Here is a 19,198-nt window from a genome sequence, read left to right on the forward strand (position 1 = left end):
TTGAAAGCTATTTTGACTGAATATACAATTCTAAGTTGAGAGTATTTTCTTGCAGCCTCTTAAATATATTATTCCACTTACTTCTGGCTTCCACTGGGGAATCAGCTGTCTGACTATAGTCTGATAATCCTCTAATGACAAACTACCTTTTCTTTTCACTTTTAAAGTTACATCTTTATCTGCAGTTTCACCCTGACATGTGTAATTGTTTGTTTTTTAAATTTATCATGCTTGGAATTTTTGCACCTTCTCAAAGGTACGATAAAAGCCAAAAACAGGCATGGGCTCTGTCTCATGAAGCTTATGAGGAAACGAGAGAAAATGAAATAAACACTGGAAACAAACCCAGTTTTGGAGATATTGAATACAATGTGTATTTAAGATACTGAAGTGGAGATAAAAAGACATTTTGATACATATGTATGTCAGAAATGCAGATAAGTTTGGATTGAACATTTAAGTTTGGACTTCGTAAAAAATAAAGGAAGAAAATAAAATCATAAGTTTGTTTAGATTTATTAAGATCATAATGTAGAATGAGAAGGGATGAAGTCTTAGGATGGATCTTGAGAAAGTCTAGTATTTAATGGCCAAGGAAATGAGGAACAAGCACTACGAGTAAGCAACAAGGAGTTAGAGAGAAGTCAGGAATAGCCTGTGTTCACAGATTGCAATGGACTGTTTAAATGAGACAGATTTAAGTCAGATTTAGTGGGCTGAATAGAAATGGAAGGGGAGAAAATGGAGGCAGGAAGTCATGTACAAGTCAATGCAGGCTAAAGTATGAGGTAATAAAAAAAGCACCCTTGAAATTTCAGTGGGCATCGGATCACAAAGGTTGATTTCTTCCTCAACCATTACCCATCAGCAGGGCTGATGTCCTGAATTATTCAGAACCAGAATGAAATGTCAGCCACTATCTGTGACATTATTGGTCCCACAGTGGAAGAAAAAAAGTAAGTGGCAAGATCATGCAGTGACTCTAAAAGCTTCTTAGAAGTGGCACTTACCACTTTCACATGTATTTCATTAACTAAAGAAAGTCACATGACCAAATCTAATGTGAATGGGGGTAGCAATGGGTGGGGGAAATGTTTTAATTAAATATATAATGTAGTATGGCTAAGCTTTGATTTTTTTCATTGTTTTCATTGTTAATGAGGAGAATGGGAAATGGAAGGCCATATGAGTTGAGGTTTTCTTTTTAGAGGGAGATAATTGATGATGGTTAACTATGATGGGGAAGAATCTAACTGTAAGAGAATTATTGAATATATTGGGGAAATAAGGTCTGGTTGGTATTTTTAGGTTTCTAAGGAATAGGATCCAAGTATGAGGGTGGCCTCATAGAGAGGAAGAACTTCTCCCTCACTAATGAAATAAAAATTAGAGGAAAAAAATGGTAAGAGCTCATCTAGATAGATTGGGAGGTTTGTTAGAGGGTACTGGATGGAATTTCAAAATGTATGATGGGTTTCTCTTTGTGACATAGAACACAAGAAATCTCCTGGACAATGGAGAAAATTAAGGAAGGTGCCTTAGGTCGAGGAGAGTGGAGAGGTTTTGAAACGTTCACCAAGGAAAAGAGTAGAGAGAATGGAACAAAAAATATAGTCAAATTGCTAAACAGTCCTGAGGGCAAATTTGATTTTTCTGATTTTAAATTTACAGTGTCATCGTCTTCCCTCTTGTGATTTCTCTAGCTGAATTTGCTCAGATGTAGGCAAAATAAAGCAGTTGAGTTGTATTCATCCACAGTTGGGGTTTTGCCAGATGGAAGTGAAGAAATAAGGACAAAGGATACTAAGTTCTTGGCAAGAGAGAAACTAAAGCTCTGACCCATGGAATCTAAGCTGGAAAAAGAATGAAGTGAAGGTAAGAAAGATCTGATGTACTGAGGTGAGGCTAGGTCAAAGTGGAGGTTTTGAGGATGGAGCAGAGGACGCCATTGGACACACAAGCTCAAAGGAGAGGAGGCCTAGGTAACAAGTGGTTTCAGAGTTAATGATTTGGGATTTGAAGAGGTTTCACACTTTGGAATGTGAGTGTGGAAGTAGGTAGATTAGGCGACTTGGAGAAAGGGGCTGAGAGGCTGGGTGGGCTCTCCATTTGTGTGATGAAGACATCCATTTTCACAGAAGGAAGGAGAGCTTGTATGCTGGTGCCAAGAGCTCTGATGAATAAGGAGTCATCTGGTTATCTTTAGCCTCTGGTGACAAGGAGAGAGAGACGGTGGCCTACCAAAATATCATGTGTCTCAATGAATAGTTCTTTTCTCCCATGCGACTAGGAGGAGTAATTGTAGATAGAAACAGAGAACAAGCACGTCTAATCCTCAGAAAAAGCATTTAACAAAATCCAACAGCCATTCATGGTAAAAGCTCTCAGCAAGCTAGGAATACAGAGAACTTCAACTTGATGAAGAACGTCTACGAACATCCTATGTCTAACATACTTAATGCTGAGAAACCAGACTTTTCCCCCCTAAGATTGAGACCAAGCCAAGGATGTCCCCTGTCACCAGCCCCATTCAACATTGTCCTGGAAGACCTACTAATGCAGTAAGACCAAAGAGAAATAAAAATTACACAGATTAAGGAAGATGAAATAAAGCTGCCTGTCCGCAGAAGACATGATTGTTTATGTAGAAAACGACAGAGAAATTGACAGAAACACTAGTGGAACTAATAAGCAATTACATCAAGTTTAAAGGATACAAAGTTAATATACAAAAGTCAATTTTTTATATACCAACAATGAACAATTGGTATTTGAACTAAAAATAACATTTACATTAGCACCAAAGGTGAAAATACTTAGATATAAATCGAAAAAAGTATGGATAGGATCTATATGAGGAATAAGCTCTGATGAGAGAAATCCTAGAAGATCGAGATACCTGGGTATTCCATGTCCATGGGTGGTTTGTGAATATGGTTAAAAGATAATAAGGAAGAAAATTAAAGGCAGAGTAACTAATTTAATACGAGGCAGTGAATCTGCAGGAAGCAACATGATCTAAAATTGCAGCGTGCTTATTCCTTTTTGTCTGGGCTTCTTTGGTACAAACCTTGACCTGTTCTGGTGAACTCTCAGTGGCCCTCCTCCTTCCAAAATCAGTTCCTGTTCATGCTCTGGGCGAGGAAAAGCTACACTGACCTTAAAGGGAAGCCGCCCTGCCAGTGCTGCGATGTTTTACCTTTGCTGTGGAAACTGCATTAGTGCCTCTTTTAAAAACACACCAAACCAATACTTGTGTGTATTTAATATCTGCCAACGTCCTTGGCAGAGAGAGGATGCTCCTAATTAAAGCTGAACCTCTTCCCTTTTGGCCAGTAAATGAGCCAATCTGTTTTAATGAAGGGACTGAGGAGAAATACTCTTTTACTTGTCATATAGAACCAGAAATACTGTCTGAAGTATCAGAATGGTGGCTGTGTTTCTGAGAGCATTTCCTTTGAAGGTTCATTTGGTAAGTCGAGTGAGTGAGAGCACAGCAGTGCAGCCGGCAGGAACCTGGGCGGTCTGACTGTATTATACAAAGAATGAAAGTCTTTCCCCCTGTCAGCATCTCTTAACATGGTCACTCTTTCTCTTGAAAATCTTGGAAGTTGTGTAAATCTATCTTTAATTGCTGACATAGGTCATAAGTGCTACATAAAGTAGAACCTTGTCCTTAGCATTTATTTTACAATATTTCACTGTGATCTCTCTCAGTTGATGTACATCTAGATATCATTGTGTTTTCACATTGAAGGGTTTTTTTTTAAATAATCAAGAGTGCTGTTTAAATGTACACAATAAGAATAATTTATGCACATGGCAGAATTTTGACATATTTCAGAAGAGTTTCTCACATTCTTCTCTATTAGGTATTTAGGATGTTAGTAGCACAACGGTATCTTGCATCTTATAAAAAGCATAGCTGGAGCAAAATGCAATGACATAAAGTGAATAAAAAGAATACAGTTGATACTATAGCAAAATAAATCTCAGCTTTCCTGACAAATTAGCCTGAATTTTCCACTTCCCTTAACTATTTATAGGTCTGAAGTATTGTCTTTATTTCATTGTGCATTTTCTTATCAGAGGAAAGAGAGATATACTATAATCCTAATAATTAAGGTTAAAATTCTGGTGTGTGTTGGTATGTTTTGTTCTTTTGGGGTTCCTTCCCGGAATGAACCAGATAATTAATCATGTTCTCTGGAGTGGAAAATTGGCCTGGTTAGACAAGGTCAAAATGCAGTTCACTGCTAAGGTTAATTAATTCCAGTCCCCTGCTAGATTAATAACTAATCTCGCCATCCAGTGGTCAACATTTATGAGACTGTGGTTTGCCGTTAGAGAAGGTGGACTAAGAGATAGAGAGGTACGTAGGGCTTTTCTGTACTCACTGCAAACTATAAAGCACTGCTAAAATGCCTCAGATTGCCTTGGAATTGCAGATGTCTCTGTGTACCCGCCGCCTCCACCCCTCCCCTAAGGGAGTGAGTTCCTTGTGGTCAGGGACCTTGTTTGATTTTCCTATATTCTCTGTGTGCCTAACACAGCATCTGGACAAGACAGACCTTCGATAAATCTTATTAAATGAATAGGAAAAGTGAACGATTCTGTGGATGAAATCAGAGTCACACATGGGGTTTTATACTGAATGCTTTCCCAAATGAAAAAAAAGTAAAGGAAAACGCCGCCTCCTGAACCGCTATCTGTATGCTCTGAGTTGTCAGTGGTCCAGCACTCTGTTCCCCGTCTCCACCTGTCTCTTGACCACTTCATCTGTTCCTCTCATTTTCTCTTGGGTCTGAGATACTTCTCTCTCTCGGCTCTTGAGGCATTTGTGGCTTCAAACACCCACAGATCAAAGCCCCCTCTTGACCGCTCGTCCGTCTGCGTGCTGCTTCGTGACCTCGGAGTTGGCGGAGCTTCTTGGAGGTGTGTCTTCACGTAACGTCTCCTCCTCCTCCTCACTTCCGCGTCAGCTGCTTCTCGTGCCACGGCTCTCTGGCCTCCACTGAAACGTCTCTGTCCAAAGACCCAGAAGACTCTTCGGTGCTAAATCGAGAGGTCTTCCTACCTGGACTCTGAATCACCCTGCACCATGTCGTCTTTGTTCCCCTTTGGTTTCCAGGACATTCCCTCCACTCACTACTTTGATTTTCCTCCCCCTGGTCTGGCTAATCTCTGATCTTCTTGTCAGGGTGATTACTACCTAAATCTTGGGAGCCCAAGACGTGTTCTTGGTCTTTGTCTTGTTACTCTGAGAAAATGTTCTCTGGATAGGGCAGGAGGCTGCCTGTGGTTATCAATAGCTGTTAGAATATTGATGCCTCTGTGTGTGTGTGTGTGTGTGTGTGTGTGTGGCTATCTACACCTCCCACCTAAAAATCTGCCCTGAGCTTCTGAGGAAGCCATTGCTATTGGAATTCCCTGTTGACATTTCCCATATAAAATGCCCCGAATGCACCTCATCATTTCCGCCAAGATTACACCTGCATTCTTCCTGTGTTTCACATCTCTGCAAGTGGCACCATCATCTCTCCAGAAGCCCACATTGAAGTTTGGGAATAACCTCCACCTCATTAACCTTCAAACTAGTGGATTTTATGCCCTTCATGTCTTTCTAGTCCATATCCTTCTCTCCACTTTCCCCACTGACTCCGATGCTGCTCAAATCACTGTGGTGGCCTTCTGGCTGGTCCTCTCCAGGCACTTCCCATGCCAGTCTCAGTGCAGAGCTGGTCGTGCCCCTCCCCTCGTCCAAGCCCTTCAGCAGCAGCCCGTTGCCCTCCGTGTAAAGATGGAGCCCCTCAAGGTCAACACACAGGTTCAGCTCCTGCTTACTGCAGAGTCTGCTTTAGGGAAGGGCAGGGATTGTGTCTCATTCATGTGTAAACCCTCAAAAGTCTAGCTTCGTGGCTTGTACTTAATGAGTGCCCAGAACATATTTGCTTAATACATAAGCATGGAGATGAAAATACAAGTAAGTGTTATCAGTGTGCTTTAGTATATGGGAGAGAAGATGCTTTATGAAATAACGTTGGTATAATTTATTTGCCACTTTATCGTCCATAGAGTTCTTGTAACTTGGTTTCCCTCACCTATGAGAAATATAAGTGTTCATGGTAAAAATGCTGAATTATGGAGGGAAACTTCCTGAATAACTTCTTGAATGGTTAGAAATTAAGTTATATAAAGTATGATTACAGGGACAGGGTGTTTTTTTTAATACTCTTTTAAAATTAATGATCCATATATGATGTAGATCCTATTAACCAGAATATCTGTATTATTAATGATATTATTAAAAGCATATGACACACCCATTAGACTATATAATTTTCATAAAGGTCCTGTGAACGTGGTGTAATTATTACCCCTCTTTAAAGAACAGAGCACCCCATTCCCTTCTCTTCCCTGTCCAGATTAATAGCGGAGTCAGTCGGCTTGGGAGTTGCTGACATAACTGATATGTGCTAAGGACTGAATGACTCAGGCAGCATCCCGACCCAGCAAGACCATCTCAGAGTCATCATGTTGGATGACATTTGGAGTCAGGTGTCCCCGTCCTTCCTGTCAGTACCACTCATTAGGCCCGAGCCGCCTGCCTTCCCGTCACAGAGTTAGGTGATGAACGACGAGACCTGTGGAGATTCTAAGACTGCAGGGAAAATGCCTTCCTACTGGGAGTGTCTGCTTTTGCAAAAAGAAACACAGGAGAGAAGCAGTCTAGTGCCAAGTGTGGGAAATGAATAACTTTCAACAACGTCCACAAAGCACATATACATTTGTATTTGTAAAAAGACGTTCTTAGAACTGCCGACAACATGAAAACATGCTTGCATCCTCTCCTTAACTAGGTGAATGAACTGGGAAAGAATGACCAAAAAAGAATGGGTAGGAAGTGAAGCTAAAATATAATTCAGAAAAGCCTCATCAGTACAGTAACTTACGTTGCCATTGCAGAGCTAGCGTCCCGTCGCTCACCTGTGGTTGCTTCCGGCATCTCGCATGGTGACACGCTGCTTTGTCCTTGTCTTGAGAGAGGAAAGGACGATGTTGACCGTTGCTTCTCTGCAGAAGCATATTCAGTGATGGCTAGTATTTCTGGGCCAAATGAAGGGAATAGTGATTTACCACCAGAACTTTCAAACAGGGCCTGGGCCAGCTTATACCACGTTTCCAATAAGAATTTATAGATTCCCAAATAAAGTGTTTAACATACTGACTGGCAATTTGTCTCCTTAGCTGTTGTCCTACATTTCATTTTCCCCTTAAGCAGTCAGTTAGAAAGCAGTTTTTAAAATTATTATCTATGATAGATGACTAATATGTTGAAGGAAAGAGTCAAGCTAAATTTCAAATGAATTATGAAAGAGAACAATGAGAAGTAAAGTGGGAAGAGGATTACCACAGTGACCACCACGGCATATACCGAAGCGTATGAGTCTTTTTTAAATTTATTTATTTTCCTTTTTTGATTGAAGTGTAGTCAGTTTACAGTGTTGTGTCAATTCTGGTGTGCAGCATCATGTTGCAGTCATACATGTACATACATACACATCCCTTTTCATAGTCTTTTTCATTGTAGGTTATTACAAGATAGTGACTATAGTTCCCTGTGCCATACAGTCTTTTGAGGGAATCTAAGGGAAGAAGTTGGCTTTGACCTTCGTAGAATGTCTAACATTTTCCTTTACAATTCCCAACTGTATTCTTTTACTTCTTACTTCGTCTATATTTCAAATGTGTTCCTGCTTGATGTCAAATCTCTAAAAGTGAATTAAGTGATAGATTTTCCATTGAGTATACCATGTCTTTCAAGGTTAAGCAAGAATGAAGCACTTTGCCTGGATTTTCCATTGTGAAATTGATGGGGTTGGGGGGGATGGGGAGGGAGGATATTTTTAAAGTGATGCATTGCAGTAGGAGAGAAAAAACAATCCTGCCAGTTAAACTGCTACAATCAGCCAGCCTTATAAATGTTTTATAATCATTGTAAAAAAAATCAAAGTGAATTAATGATATTTTTGAAATTTCCTGGGAAAATGACTTCCTGCTCATTGAATTATCTTGGCAACATTCCCACCTTTTGAGCTCACTGGAGGGTGAAGAGAAGAGCATCCTTCTTGTCCTGATTCTGTGGAAAGCAAAGCAATCGCTGTGTTTCTGAGAATGCTGTTATTACCATTTAAAATAAATGAGGATTTGAAAGAACCTGTTCCTTGGTACCAATTCAAACTATGCTAGTTTATCGACACTATTATGTACAGACAGTCAAAAGAATTATGGCTATTAAGCAGAGTTGAATATTATAGAAAATGAATATATAATGACTGGGTTTCTGTTACTTCCTATTTTTATGATGAAGAGTTTCAGTCAGCCAGGTTTAAAATGATGAGCCATTTCTGGATTGACAATTGAATTTAGAAATGCTGGTAATCCTAAATGTCTTGTTTTTGCAGGAGTAGTGTATCAGGAATGAGTTTTGAGAAAAACCCTTTGTGTTAACCCCGCTACCTCCTCTTTTTAGTCCTTTCTGACCTCCTCAGTCTCAGTGGGAACACTTTTTTCTCTACTCCAAGCATCCTGTGCAGATATATATGTATCACTGAATTTACCAGGTTTATTGGAATTAGATGTCTGTATTTCTGCGTCCCCACTGGCCTGTGAACCTCTATAAGAACAGCACCATGTTCCGCTAGTCACCACTGCGTCCCCCAGAGCCTAGCACGCTGCCTTAAACTAGATAGGGACTCAGTAAATGTGCCGGCGGTGGGAGGGAGAAGACGAAGAAGAGGGGAAAGATGAGGTGGTTTTCAGGGCAAAATGAATGATGAAAATATTCTCATGCAACTATATGAGACCTAAAAGCCTGAAAGTGTGTCAAAGTAAAAACCCAAATGAAAACTCATGGCAAAACAAACTTATTTTAACTGATTGATAATTGCTTCTATATTAAAGATCTGAAAAATGGCACGAGTCTATCCATTCCTAAAGTATTTCCCTGTGACAAATTTGAGTCCTTTGAAAATATTTAATGGGCTATTTGAAGGATGCATTCTTGCAACTAAGGAATGTTTTATACTATATTTATGCTTAAGATAACACCTTTTAAAAAAAAGAGTTTCATATTTTAATAGAGTGATTTAAAGACTAATTTGGAGGGAAAATCTGCCTGTGTCCATGTGTACCAACTAAAATGCAGCATGATTGAAATGATTGTTTCTCTAACAGATAATATTTGTTTGCTGTGTCCTTGTTATGTTTTATTCATACCCGAAAGCTGCATCCCAGGGCCTCCTCGGCTAGTGGGTCGTAATATAATTCACTTACGTTCTCATCTGCTTTGGTAATCTGACCCAGAGTGACACACCTCTGACCATACTGAGTGTGTTTATTAGACAATTATGTTCTAATTTGATGAGTTTGTTTACAATTGGGGCTTTGGAATAGTTACCCACAAAATCACCATTAATTGTTTAATTACTATTTTTAGAGATTAAAAGATGATTTCTGAAAAGGCTTAGCCTAATTTTGCATCTCGGGACACCTGTTGCCAATTTCCTTAAGAAAACTAACTTTTTGACTGTCACGTGCAACCCTTGACTGTGCAGGGACCTCAGACACCGTCCCCTTGACCAGCACTGTCCCCTTGACCCCTTGCCTCACACGCCCCTGTGTTGTGCTCTCTCCATCACCAGATTCCCCCACTCCCCCTGCTGTTCCAACAAGCTGCTTTTGTGCTGTATATCTCAAAGCTCGGTCATCTGAAAATCCAACTTCATTCTGCAGGTTCTGTTCTGAAACATCCCCGCCTGTTTGTTTCACCAAGCGAAAGAGTGGAGTACAGGCACCCCTCAGAGATCTTGCGAGTTCTGTTCCAGACCACAGCAATGAAGCACATATTGCAATAAAGCAAGTCACACGAATATTTTGGTTTCCCAGGGCGTATAAAAGCTAGGCTTACACTATACTGTAGTTTATTAAGTGTACAATAGTATTCTGCTTCAAAAAACAATGTACATACCTTAATTTAAAATACATACGCTGGGGGCGTATAGCTCAGTGGTAGAGTGCATGCTTGACATGCACGAGGCCCTAGGTTTAATCCCCAGTGCCTCCATTAAGGGGTAAATAAATATAAATAAATCTGTAAAAATATTTTGCTAGAAGGTTCTAACCATCATCCGAGCCTTCAGCAAGTCATAATCTTTTTGCAATACTTAATAACATCAAAGATCACTGATCGCAGATCACCATAACAAATACAATAATAAAAAAAGTTTTAAATACCATGAGAATTATCAAAATGTGACACAGACGAAGTGAGCAAATGCTGTTGGAAAAAATGGCACCGGTAGACTTGCTTGATGCCGGGTTGCCACAAACCTTCAATTTGTTTAAAAAAAAAAAAAAAAAGGCAATATCCACGAAGTGCCCTAAAACAAAGTATGCCTATAAAACTTTCTGATCAGAAGTGGTAAAATCTTATTACAAAACCACTTGTCTTTCTCCTACCAAACAGAAGTAAGTATCTAAAATGCCATGAATTGTGTAAAACGTCCATAAAGCCACATAGATTGAAAATATTGTAAGAATATTTGCCAGCATTAGTGTGATGACAGACTTTCACCTTTCGTTACCGTCCAGTACAAAATTTGTCCTTGATTTTTTTCTTTTGTATTTTAGAAATATTTTCTAAATTTTTCTTGGCTTGCATCATGTATTGTTCTGATCACTGTTGGTTTTAAGTAGATTTCATGCTTCGGCTGGGATACGATCTATCTTTCTAATCAAATTTTACTAAAAGTCTAATAAAAGAATAGAGCAAGTTCTCATCATGAAGCTCTGATGACGATAACGAGGTGACACTGATGATTTGTTTAGGACCTGCTAGAGAGGTAGCTGTCTAGAATTCTGGAGTAAATCCTTCATCCCAGACACGTAGAATTACCATGTGTAACTCTACCACGCAGTTAAGATGGTTAACACCGTTGTAGGGAGTGTGACCAATCACTTGCCTTATTATATGTGGAAATTTAAGGCAAAAATTGAGTTTCAACATATACTGAGCTAGTCGATTATAATTTTACCCATAAACTACTGGAGACGTTTGTCTTAAAATAAGAAATATAACAATGGTGTTTAGTATCACCAAAATTATTTACTATTGCTTTGCAAGTTCTGGCCAATGCAATAAGAAAAATAAAGTTAGAGGTGTAAATATTAGAAAGCCGAATAGTGATTCTTTATAAGTGATATTCTTGTATATCTTATAGATCAAAAGAAATCAACTGGAAAATTTTATCATTAATAAAATGTTGGTAACTTGGCAAAATATAAGTTACTCAATAATCAGTTGTAATTTTTGTGAACATACTTTGCAGAAAATGAAAATATTTCATTTATAGTGACAAAATTATATACACAGGTAGTAATCACTTTAATAAGAATTACATATAATTGCTGTGAATGAATGGAAACAGTCACAAGAGAAGACACTTCTAAGGGAGAATGATACATACTGTAGGTATTTCAGTTCTCTAGTTTGGCAGGTTTGCCGCAGTGCTAGTGAAACTTCAAACCCTTTAAAACAAGTAACGAAATACTTCCAGAGTTCATCAAAAAATATTGAGGAGGAAATATAAACATAAAAATGAATAAGGAGGTCACTAGTGAGCATTGCAAGACAATTGCCCAACAATAATTAAAGTCATGTGTTGTTATCTTGAGAATGGACAGATAGATTAGTTGGCCCAGAAATAGACTCTGTAATGTCTAGAAATTTAATATATTACTAGGGTGATGATAAATCTGTGAGGAAGAGAAAAATTATTCAATATTGGTATTAGGATAATTGGCTACAAACAGAAAATGAAATTAACATAAACCCTCATCTCATATAATGCAGTAAAATGGATCCTAAAGAATAAAAAAGTTTTTTTAATAGAGTGAAGAAAGCTTGCTTTAATGTTTATCAGCTTGCTAAATGGTAAAGAAAATTCTTATGCCTTGAAAAAGTCACGAAAAAATAGTATGTTTAATATAAAAATTCTTCAACTTCTGGGTGTCAAAAATCCTTTTATAAAAAGGGCATTTAACAGAATGTTCTGTAATATATTTATTATGCAAAAAGATTATAACAATTGAATGAGAAAACTAAAGTAACTTAATATATAAATGGTCACAGACAGGGTCAGACAATTCCCAAACAGAAACGATGATGGTCAAACACATGGAAAGTTATTCAGCTTTCTAATTAATTAAAGAAATGAAATTAGGTTTAATTTCTCATCTATTAAAAGAAGCCCACAATAAAAGTAAAGCTAGTATCACTAGAGTATGGTGCAGTATCTGCGCTATCATAAACAGTACACAAGTAACTAGCATCTTATACAAAAGTCGTAATAAAATGTGTCCCCCTTGACACCCTAAAGCTTGTTTCTTAAACTCTCCCTAAATATTTGAAAATACATGAATCTTAAAGCTCTTGGAAACAGTAGGGAAAATCAAATGTAAGATACAGTACATTCGTTCAAGAAACAATTAAAGATTGTTTAATTAAAGATGGCCTGTAACACAGCCTAGATACCATTCAGTAAATGCTTGTAATCTAGTTTTAGCTAAATAGACACAAGATGCGCTGTTACTGTATGTATGTATAATTTTGTAAAATATGATTATGAAAAAAGACCAGAAGGAAATATATCCGTCATATTAAACAGTTGTGTTTGAATGATGAGACTCTGATTTTATAACTTTAATGGTAAACATACTGAAATGAAGGGCCTTTTGAAGAACGAGGTGGTCTCTCTAAGTAGTCAGATTATCATTATGCAGCACGATCTCCTGGAAGGCTCTTGGGGAAATGTGTTTTAACCCTGACGAGACCCTTACAACTCTGTAACGTTGAGGATGCCAGCATTATCAGGAGCAAGAACTACCTCTAAGAATCAAAATACCCTGCTCCCCCATTTTTTTCCATCGTCCTAATAAAGGTGGCCTGTTAAGATGGTTTTCCCATAAAGCAGTTTTCCAAAAATGGTTTCATTCCTAAAGGCAAACCCAGAAATCAGAGATTTCCATGTGATAAATATAATTAAGTGGTTCAGTCGGAGAACATTTTCCCCCAGTTCACAAATGCCAGATAATATTAGCACAAATGACAGACACATTCCCGTTGGCATGATCAGGATTATTCATAATTATCTTAATTCACCACATCTGATACCAGTTGTAGACCACACCATATGTACTGTATGAGTCAGGGGGGAAAAAAGTTTCTATTTAAACTATGACATGTCGTTGATTGTAAGAAGCATCCTATTTCATAGATGTTAAAATGTTTCTAAAAGGCACATTGAAGGTGATGAAAACAGTGATTCTGCCTTGCTGACAGTCACTCCTTTCCCCGACCCGGGAAAAATGTCTGAATGCAAGTAAGAGAAGCCAAAGATGTTTGCCTCCAGGGTGCGCAGGCTGCGGACCTCCCTAAGGGTAGGTCTGGGGAGGGTTATCAGAGCTCCTGTGCTGCTTCCCAGAGCAGTCTGCGCACAGGCTTGGATTGCTTTCTCACGTTTTTCCATTTTAAAATGCCCCATCACCATTCATTGCAAATAAAAATCAGGACAGGTGGGAATAGGGGTCCCTGGTGGAGAGCCGCCGCCTCTGAGGGCTGCGCCTGCGCGGACGGTGAGCACGTGGGGGTGGAGCTTCCCTCTCACTGATCCCCTGCTTGGTTCCCTGCCCTCCTTCCTCGCGGCAGTGCCTGCTTTGTGCTTGAGCCACAAGATGCCTTGGTGTTTGCCCATTCCTCCAGTGCAAGTAAGTGTGGGTGGCCTGGTTACAAGGGTCACAGTGACTGTATCTTAATTGATTTTAAGTATATCACTGAAAAAATTCAGTGTGTAACATTGCTTGATAGGTACTTACAAGGAGTTTGGGGAGAAAGGTGAATTGTAGCTTGAGGCCGAACACCATAAATACCTTGTCCTGATTCATGTGGTCATGTTAAAGAGGTAATTAAGAAAAGAAAAGCTGCAAAATTAGAGGCTTTTCCTACAATATGGTAACTTCAGAGTCTACCAATTGGCTGACGTACCTGGGAACTCTCTTTTCATTAAACTTGGTGCACTTCTTTTCCGAGGTTAGAGAGTTTTTATAATGTCATCAATGAAAATCTAAGTAGATTTTTTAAAGATTAGAAGCGGTGACATCTTTCTGCCGCATTATTTAAATACGCATTATATTTGAATATGTTATCTGATGGCATCTGATTGTTTAGTGGGCACGCTGGTTGTTTTAGCACCTGGGGAAAGAAACATTGTCATGGCATTTGTGGGGACAGAAGCTCACTGCTTGCATGGATAAAACCTTGATTTGAGATCCTGCTGGGGTCTGGTTTTGTCTCCAGCTGTGGGGTGCCTCTCAGATAGGTCGTGACCCTCTTAGGGATCTAAGAATCCGTTTCAGTGTCTTTCTCCACAAGCCTTTCAGCTTCCTGTGTATTGAAGCCACTTTAAGGGCTCTGGGAAAGAAGTGTTGGCTTCCTGCTCTTCTTGGTTGATACATCCTCCCTACTTAATCTGCAGCGTTTGAGAGGTTTCAGCTGACACCTGAATGTAGCTAATTTCCCATCTTGGCGTCCTAGTCTCTCCTGAAAGTTCTGGACGTAGATACCTTGCTCATAGCTTGAACTCTGTGTGTCTAAAGTGGAGCCCACCATCCCTCTCCCTGCCTGTCCTTCCTCTCCTTTGCAGCTCGTGGAAAACATGACTATCTTTTCAGTAATCCAGGCTGGAAACATTAAGACCTTCCTTAACTTTGCTCTTTCTGGTTCCCCACATTTAGTTAATTGCAAATCCTGTCCACCTGATCATGTTCGAACACTTCATGCTGCTGCCAGAATTACCTTCCTCCAATACAAATGCATCCTCTCTGTCCAGGAATTGCCCGACTCATTTCTAAAGTCTTAGGTCCTCTGTACTTCGAATCCCTCCTCTTTCTGCAAGATTTCTGCCCCATATCCTCCCAAGTACCTGTAATCCAGTTCACCAGCGAGCCTTCTCCCCTGCCTCCAGCGCAGCCTTTCTGTTTCCCGTCTCTCTGCTTCCCTCCCTGTTTCAGTACTTCTCCCAGTTTGGAAAGCCTTGCCCAGGAAGGGTTGCTGTGGCTTCTGTTTTTTTCCTCATTTCCCTTTAATATCCATTTATTTGTGCCTCCCTTTGCAAACGGTTTTAATAAGACATCACACAAAAATGCATGTACACAATACTGTGAAATTACACGAAATGAAGTGATAAGAAAAATGAAATAAATGTAGGCATGTAGCACAAAACCAGAAATCTGTTTGGTTGAAAAATAACAGAATGACCAGAGGTTCCCCACACTGGCTGAGGCAGCGTCCTCCTAAACAACTTTCACCTGCCCCTGGCCCCTGTCGGCTTTTACTTGCAACTCTGCCTTTCAGCACGTTCTGCCGTGTGCGGCGTGGTACGTCTTCCTGTCCGAGTGGTCAGGGAGTGTATGGGGAGCAAAAGTTACGTCACATTCACGCTTGTGTTACCGACATTGTGCTTTTATAAATGAGTAAAACGTGCATAATCCCCGAGGAGAATCCACGTGGTAAACAGCGTTTTGTTCTCTGGTTTTTATTTTTTTAAGTTGGGAGCAAAGAACTTTGCTTTTATTCCTTACATACAGCGTCTGTAGAAGCTTTGCCTGTAACCAGGCAAGATCAATTTTCTTCCTTCGGTTCTCTTGCAGACCATTTCTCTATGGCCCATTTCTGGTTCGTAATAATTGATGCATGAGCGTGACTCTTTGATATCTGTCTCCTTTCCTGTAATGTCCAGGAGAACAGACACCAGTCTGTTCCTTTTCCACTGCCTCACCGGGCACTTGATAGATGTCAGTGTTCAGTACACGGTGGTCCAAGAGTAAGCAGAACACTGAACAAAGGGCACTGGTCCCACCTCCCAGCCCCTTTGCTGCACTGACATTAGCACAGGAGCCTTCCAGGTTTTCTTTACGTGAGCGTTTGGATCTGAGTCATTGAAAATCTCCTTTATTGCTGGGAGTGTTATTGAATTCACCTGTTCTTTGAAAATACACTCAGAAAAGTCAAGGAGCCAGTTTAGAGAATATACAAAACTCTGGCTTTTAGCTTTATTTCTCTTAATTTCCTGCCTCACATTTATTCATTATTTCACTTAATCAATATTTATAAAACATTAACAAGAGACATATTTTTTTCCAAACCTCATCAAAACATCCATTTATAAAGTCCTACAAGATAGAGTTGTTGCTATAATCATCTTTTTTTAATCAAAAATCATAAAGCCATTTCATTTGATTTATTGTTAAATTAATCTCTTCATAGATTCCGGGATTGAAATTGGTGGTATTCTGGTAGTCCAGGGTTTGACTCTTTTTTTTTCCCCCAGAGTTGTTGTTTTTGGGCAATTTCACAAAGTTGTGATGTTGGCTTCACTGTAGTACAACAGCAGACCTCCCCGAGCCTCCACACTTGCACGGGGCAGATAGCAAAGGTGAATCGTTCACTCAGTTAGTGGTTTCCTGTTTGCCCTGGTTTCAGTAACTTACGCATAATTTGGAAAATACAAAGAAAACATATAAAAAAGAGAGATCAAAAGTGGCTCCTCGCCAGAGCTGGCTGTTTCCCAGCCCTGAGATCCAGGGCAGACCTGCGTCCAGCGCAGCCTTGTCTCTGCAGCATGTTCTAGAGAAGCCGTGTTGTCACCGCAGAGGTCGTGGGGACAGCAGAGTCCCGGGTACCTCTCCCCTGAGCATTAGGGGACGAGTTTGGGGGCACTGACTTCGGTCCTGTTCCGTGTTTGGCACAGCACAGATGATGCACATCAGAAATGGAAAGCGAACACCCATCAGGGAGGCACGCAAATCCGCCCCGCTCGGTAGTTGTGTCGCCCTTCCAGGGGGAGCTGGTTAAGGTGTCTTCTGGAATCGGGACCGTCAGTGCCTTCCTTCAATAAGCAGTTGTTTCCTCGTTTCCCCTTTCTTCTCGCATCCAGTTCATCAACAGCGTGTTGCGACTCTTGATCTGAAGCGTCGCCTGTAGAACCCATGGCTTGACCTCCCCACAGCTTCACCTCATCCCTCAGTCTGCGGCAGCCTCATTGGTCCCGTGTGGTTCCGTTTTCCCACCTTAAGAAACACTTGCTCTTTGCCTGGAATTTGCTTCCTGAAGATCTTGCCTTGGCTGTCTCCTCTTGGCTTCAAAGTTTTTCCACTGAGAGGTATGTAATATTGTTATATAATCAGAGAAGTAGGATCAACAGATTCTACCTTTACAAAGTCTGTAAGTTGTGATAGGATGTCTTAAAGAACTGTGCGGAGAGCAAAGTTCACATGACTTAAAGTTAATGGGTAAATAGGTTTCCCCGAGAGCTTCTGCTGTTAAGGATTAAATTACTTAATTCTGCTCCAGTAGCGCTTCTGAGGACTGGCTGCGTGGGGAGAATATGTTGCGGTCGTTTTCAAACGCTGTGCTCCCAGGAGCCGCGTCCTTCGCCGAGGGCCTCACTTGTGCAGTCCCTGATTGTTCTGAGGGCCGCTCTGTTCTTTCACTCAGTCGGTTGTCTCATTGGGCACTTTAGAACAGAACAGAAATTCCAACCAGGGTTTTTGGTTTTTGGTTTTTGAATGTTGTTCTGAGGATAATGGGAGACAGGTTGTGACAAATTGAATCCCCTTCCCTCATCCTTCAGAAATCTTACAAATAGGAGCTTTTGGTGGACAGGAAAGAAATGATGTCCTAAACCAAATGAATTGTTGAAGGTTCTTTCCCCGCTTGGCTATTTCTTGTATCTAAATGTTCTGTCATCTCTTTACAGTGAATCATTGGGTTGCTTTTTGTTTCTCATGATGAGTTAGTTACTCAAGAACTGTGTATTGGGCACACATGTGTTGGACTGTGTGCTGGACCTGGGGGATAACTACAGGTCTTGTGCACCTGTGGAGCTTCCTTTCCATGGGCAGAGATGAGCAGCAAGTGTATAGTTATACAGGTCACTGTATCGCTGTGGTTGGACGGGTACTGTGGGGGAGACACATAGCATCAGCTTAGGAGACCATAAGAGGTGTCCAAACCTGCCCTGGAGCTCAGAACGCACCTCCTAACGGTGTTCATGTGAGCTGAGTCCTGAGGAAGGAGAGGCAGTCAGCCACAGACAAGGGGAGGAAAGAGTAAACCTTGTGCTCGGAGCCTGTGAAGGATTTGAAGCATAAATGTAATGTGATCGGATTACACTTACACACGCGAGATCGCCACAGGTCCCCTGGAGAGTGGATTAGGGGAGGCGAATGAGAAGAGAGAACCGTTAGGAGGCTCCCGTTAAAGTTGCCCGTGAAAGCGAGAGAGCCGTGGCTGAGAGGAGGTGAGGGCGCTGAAGGCGGAGACAGTAGACGTATTTTTGAGTTGTAATTAAATCTTACGTAAGTACTACTTGGGGCCTTGAAGAATTCTGTGTCATAGTAGATCTGTGGTTTTCATTGTCTAGCATTCAGGCTTTATGTAAAGTGAAATTTAGATAAGACTAGTATGAATTGTTAGATTGAAATTTAGAAATAGGTTTGATTTTTTAATCAGATCTCATAGAGTAATCAAAAATTCATGATGCAGTCAGAGAAGGTATGGAAATAAAAGTAAAATTGTAGGAAAATGTCATTTTTATCTGTCATGGCAATTGTATTTGATGTGCTAAGTGTAACAACATAGTGGTTTAAAGGAAAAGTATCAATTTCAAATATACCTCTATGAAGGAAAAATTTTAATATTTGATAGGGTAAATATGAAGTAGATTGTTGATAATTCTGTTAGAGAGTTAATAAAAAAGAATATTTTAAGCCATTAGTTTCTTATTTAATAATATACTTTGAAATATTTCAAATGAAAATAACTATTCTCAAATAAAATTTCTCTATTCCAAGAATAATTGCATATTCTGGGAAAAAAACTTTTGAACTCTACTTGTAAAGAGAAGAAAACTCCAGTCCTTAGAACTTACGTGACAGGAAATTGACTGCTGTTTCTTCTCAGCCTCCAGTCTACAGACAAGGTTTTACTGAAAATTCATGACATATGAAGAGGCAGCAATATTTAAATAGACTTTATTTTCTTGGAGAACTTTGATACTTACAACATTACACAGAAAAT

General features: G+C 40.0%; 1 protein-coding gene across 1 annotated transcript in view; it reads left to right on the forward strand.

The window, feature by feature from the left end:
* DLGAP1 (DLG associated protein 1) overlaps positions 1-19,198 on the forward strand; it is a 989,257-nt gene that overhangs the window by 558,773 nt on the left and 411,286 nt on the right. The window contains exon 8 of the mRNA XM_032467518.1: positions 17,055-17,279. The gene's annotated coding sequence lies outside the window, so the exon portion shown is untranslated. The remainder of the gene's footprint in view (positions 1-17,054; positions 17,280-19,198) is intronic.

This window comes from Camelus ferus, chromosome 24 (genome assembly GCF_009834535.1).
Source record: "Camelus ferus isolate YT-003-E chromosome 24, BCGSAC_Cfer_1.0, whole genome shotgun sequence".
NCBI classification, from domain to species: Eukaryota; Metazoa; Chordata; class Mammalia; order Artiodactyla; family Camelidae; genus Camelus; species Camelus ferus.